At 41.4% G+C, this 5,452-nt stretch overlaps 1 long non-coding RNA gene across 1 annotated transcript in view; it reads right to left on the minus strand.

The window, feature by feature from the left end:
* Positions 1-4,758, minus strand: part of LOC107697464 (uncharacterized) — an 8,887-nt gene extending 4,129 nt beyond the window's left edge. Inside the window, exon 1 of the long non-coding RNA XR_001635192.1 lies at positions 4,630-4,758. This is a non-coding gene — a long non-coding RNA (uncharacterized LOC107697464). The remainder of the gene's footprint in view (positions 1-4,629) is intronic.
* Positions 4,759-5,452: the final 694 nt, after the last annotated feature.

The raw sequence follows: 5,452 nt of genomic DNA on the forward strand, positions 1-5,452 counted from the left end.
ACCCTCTATATAGATGTGAAAACTGCAATACAACATCTACTGCTCCCATTACAATCAAGAAATCTATATATATATATATATATATATATATATATATGATGTAACGAATAAAACAATTTTTATGATTACCCCAGGTTTTTGGGTGTTGTTCTCTTATTCAAATTGTAAATGATCTAACTAAACAAATTAAGTAATTAGGTGAAACTGTGCCCATGAATTTGTCATTGCATTATATATCCTAGACAGTGCGGTGAATTATTATTGCTCATTATTGTCTATTAAACATAAAACAACAGGACAAAAACATAGTTGATGACTAAAAATAATAATTTCAAGAATTGTGTATACAACGACCCCTGGCGGTTCACAATCACTGTTTTACTCACTTGCGGGTCAGGATCAGCCGGAACATTTTCTGGAGAGGGAGGTCAAGCCGGTCCCGGGCAGACAGTTAAACAAACACACAGTGCACCTGAGTGTCTCTGTCACCATCAGATAATATATGTCGATGTCCAGGACCTTCCGAGCTCTCATGGACACCGTAGCCTGTCAGGTTCTTGCCATAAGCTGGACAGAAAACCCTCAGCTTTCACAGGTGGTAGGGCATCCACACCATCAACCGATGGGTGAAGAACCGGTCAAGTGTTGGTGTCTGGGGTGGGTTTCCTCACAGAGGCATAGATGGAGTCCTCTCAGGAAGGGGGAGAGGGGCTAGGAAGAGAAGGAGAGGATGCAGAGCGTGGAGGAGAGGGGCTGGGGGTCCTCCGATCCACTAAGTTGGGTTTTAGCGAAGTCGACTTGGACCCGCCAAAGCGTGACTTAGTGAACTAAAAAGAGAAACAAAGTTAATTGCATGATGGAAGTTACATACAGTATTTTCATTTCATTATTTTATTTTACTTTGATTTGATTTTACTTTACTTTTATTTTACTTATGCTCCTATCAAACAAATACAAAATGATTCTAAGTAGGCATTAAAGAAAATATTCACCATAGACAAACTACAGAAATGAGTGTGGGGCAGATGCAGTAGTTTCGCCAGGAGCCGTGTCTGAAGCAACAGGACACTTAGTGGCAGTGGCAGGCTGCTAAAACAGTCACCAAAGGGCATAAAATATAGTGAAGCAGCATTTTAACAGACATGTGATGCTACATTAAATGTCATTTTCAAATAGATTACCTTATTGGTGTGTAATCAACAATTGTAGGCCAAGGAGCCTCCAAAGAGGGTGGTCTGTTCACGTGCCTGCATGGGGCATTTCTCAATCTGAAAACATAAGAATCATTGTTTATTTATATTGTTTGCACCATTGTCAGGTGACCTGCATACTACATACAGTACTATATAATGAGAGGTAACTTTGCTTTACCTTCTGGTAGAGGTCATATCACTGCTCTCAACCTGGCCATCCACTCGCCATCTCCCATGACCTTGTGGCTCTTTAGCTTAGTGCTCATCTACACATAACATGGAAAAACATGGATTTCATGCTAAATTCTTCTTTAAAATAAATAAATGAATGTACGTAATGTTAGGTTATCATTAGTGATTGTTAAAAAGAGACACTCAAATATATGACCAATTAAGGGTGGGCGATATGACCAAAATATAATTTCAGGATTTCAGAAATTTCACAATATTTTTCAAAATTATTTCACAATAACAATATATATCTCAGTATAGTTATTTTTGTTATTTTATTTTTATTACAATGAGAATAAATAAGTAAATTACAAACAATAGGACAAATACAGTAGAACAAAGATTAAATACGTTTTTCAGTTTATCATGTAATAACTAAGCAAATACTACAGAAATTGCATAAAGTTTAAAATTAAAACACTGCATAGTCTTCACTGTCTCAGATATGAACTGTTTCTTTTTAAACATACAAAAGTGATTCGGCAGTGAGTGTTTTTACCTTTGTTTTGTTGTATAATTAACATTAATGACAGACACCAGCGAGTTAATTCACATTGAATGCACGGACCCAGAGCCGATCCTCCCTATACGCAAATTATGCAAGCTGCATAGGGCCCCTGAAACACCAGGGGGCCCCTTTGTTCTCAAAGATGACTTAATTTTTGTTTAGTTTCTGAATTTGGCCAGCGGTTATGAAAGCATGAATGTTCATTTCTTTTAATGCGGTGCGCTGTCGCCCTTTCTACGTAAAAATCAGTCAAATCATGTAAAAAAACGAGTTTAAACCGTACCGAGCCGCGGAAGAGACACCGTTTCTCAAGCGCTTTCCGTGAGCGCGATTCGAGACAGAGTGAACCCGGACAAAGGCGTTTCATTCATTCATAACTCGTGAATGAGGCCTATTACTGATACATACAGAGAAATAAACGATAAAGCTAAATCTCTAACGACAGACCCGTTATATCATCGTCAAGATCGTCAAGATATATGCCGTCATATCGCCCAGCACAACAATCAATTAAGTACTCGTGTTTTTTTGTTTTGACACGTGAGGCTAAGCGCCGCATGGAGCTGGAAACTTCAGATGAGCCTTTAAAATATAGACAACGAAACGGCATGTATACAGTACACTACATTATATGTATACATATGATTATAAAGTTGTTGACTAGATGTTGCATTGGTGGAGGAGAGCAGTAGGTCAAGGCCGAGAGGACGCGAACATTAGAAGCATCTCAAGCATTAGACCAATGTGACAAAAACATACGCAAGTCCGACACAAATGTTTAATGTCATGATTGCTACCATCTATTTACATTAGTTTATATACAGCTGGTCGCATTTCTGCATTGGTTAGCCAGCAAAATTGCATATTTAAAACTAGTGACGCGAGAAAACATTGTTGACAGAAACATATCACAGAGTGCTAATATTTAGTAGATCGTGCTTTCTCTTTTGAACTTTTGACTGTTTATTTTCATAAAAAGTTATATTTCTGGATTATAATTACCAATTAATTAGCATTGAATGTTATATTGGCTCCAGAAGATTCTGAAATATTTCCATTTAATATGGTTAGCTGTTTATTATTATTACAGTTTTTTTGTTTTGTTATTCTGCTGCATCCATCTTTGTGAGCATCACCCAAGCAATGTTGTTTACTAGATGCAGATACATTTACATTTAGTCATTTAGCAGACGCTTATCCAAAACGACTTACAAATGAGGACAATGGAAGCAATCAAAATCAACAAAAGAGCAACGATATACAAGTGCTATAACAAGTCTCAGTTAGCTTAACTCAGTACACATAGCAAGGGTTTTTAAAATAATATAATAAATAAAAAGTAAACGGATAGAATAAAAAAAGATAGAGCGAGCACTTCGAACGAACGAGATCGGACACTGGAGTGATGTGAGGTGTGTGCTTTTGTATGGGAACTGAGGGTGATTGCTGATCCGTGACAGGTGCGTGTGATTAGTACTCAGGTGATGGTGTTCGCTGTGATTGGGAGGTGGTTGAGCCTGGCCGATCTGTGACAGCGAGCTAGTGTTAGAGGTCTTTTTTTGCTTTTGTTAAAAGGTATAATAAATGAAAAGAAAACCGATAGAATACAAAGATTAGAAAGCTAGTATTAGTTTTTTTTTATAAAGAAAACAAGCAGCAAATTAATAGAGTGCAAGTCTAAAAGGGACAAGTGTTTTTTTTTTAAGAATAGAATTAGAATAGAGAGTTCTAGAAGTTAGAGGGTCAAATAAAGATGGAAGAGATGCGTTTTAAACTGATTCTTGAAGATGGCATTATCATTTTCTATACATTAGCTGCAGGAAACTGACCGTCTCTCTCTTTTCTCTGTGTGTTTGGGACAAGTGTTTTTTTTATATATATATATATCCAAAGTAAAATAACAGTCAGTGACATAATGTAAATTTGCTGTAAACAAATATTTTCTCTCATTCATTCTTTTTATATATATTTGGGTTTATATGATTTGCATGTTTATTTAATTATGATCACTTCCCCTGATCAATAAACATAATCGCTGTTTACAGCATTGACAGACTTGGGCTTCCAAAATTAATCTTGAATTTTTAATTAAATGCAAAAGCCATTTTTGTCCCTGGGTGGGCTCAAACCACCAACCTTTCGGTTAACAGCCGAACGCGCTAACCGATTGGAAGGTTTCTGAAGGAAAAAAAGAGAAAAAAGGAAACAATTAGGAGAAAAGAGAAGAAAGGGACTTTTATCCCTTTGTCCTCCAAAGTAATGTTTTTGGAAATGTACTGTGTTTACAATAAATTATTGTTAAAACTGTAAGGGTTGGGGATGAAGGGATGAGGCAAGGACTCAATTGTGCAGGAGATAAGGGCTTTTTATTAAAATAAAACAAAATAAACAACAAAAACTACCCCGTGGGGGAAAACAGGCTGGCAAGGCTAGGCAAGGCAGGATCTGGACACGACGCGACGGGACACATCCAGGGAGATACAATGACGAACTGGCCCGGGACTGCAAACACAAGGAGAATAAATGGAGAGCAAATGAGGAGGGTAACGAGGGAACACATGTGGGGTAAATTAACCAATAATCAGGTAACAAGATAGGTGGGGTCAAGGCAATTGACATGAGAGCACATGGCACACAGGAAACAAATACAAAAGCCATGTGCTCACACAAAACAAAACACACAGCTAATGAGATAACTAACACAAGACCGATACACAACAGAAAACACAAGACAGGAAAAATCTAAACACAGAGACAAAGAGGGGAGGGAGGGAGGGGAGCCAAGCCAGTGCCAGCAGTACAGCCCAGAAAGTCATTAAAGGGACCAGGAAGGGGCAGGAGGCTCTAGCGCTTCTGGAGTCCCGGCAGGAGGCCAGGGTGGAGCCGGCAGCTTGACAGGCAGCAAGAGCAGAGCCTGCCTCAAGGGTGGAGCTGGCAGAGAGCGGGGCTTGGGCGGAGCCGGCAGGGCAAGGAGCTTGGGCGGCGCCGGCAGGGCAAGGAGCTTGGGAGGGGCCGGCCGGGCAAGGCGCTTGGGAGGGTCTGGGACGGCCTCCAGGCCAGCAGCGGGCTCCTGGACGGCCTCCAGGCCATGTGGGATGGAGGAAGCCTTTCTCCTCCTCCGTTTCCGAGACCGGGGCACTGTAACGTCGTCGGCCACCTCTGGGGGCGCTGCAGCATCATCAACCACCTCTCGGGACACAGCAGCCTCTTCGGCCGCCACTGCAGCAACTGCAGCCTCATAAGGCACCGCTGGGGGTGCTGCAGCCTTATCGGTCCCCTCAAGGGGCGCTACAGCCTCTTCAGCCGCCTCTAGGGGTGGTGAGGTGCACCCATTCCTCCTCCTACCCCTCCTCCGTTTACGAGAATGAGGTGCTGCAGTCTCTTCGACCGCCTCTAGGGGTGCTGAAGCATTGTCGGCTGCCACTAGGGGTGCTGCAGCATCGTCAGTCACCTCTGGGGGAGCTGCAGCTTCGTCAGCCGCCTCTGGGGGAGCAGCAGCTTCGTCAGCTGCCACGGGAGG

This window comes from Sinocyclocheilus anshuiensis, unplaced genomic scaffold (genome assembly GCF_001515605.1).
Source record: "Sinocyclocheilus anshuiensis isolate Anshui unplaced genomic scaffold, SAMN03320099.WGS_v1.1 scaffold1806, whole genome shotgun sequence".
NCBI classification, from domain to species: Eukaryota; Metazoa; Chordata; class Actinopteri; order Cypriniformes; family Cyprinidae; genus Sinocyclocheilus; species Sinocyclocheilus anshuiensis.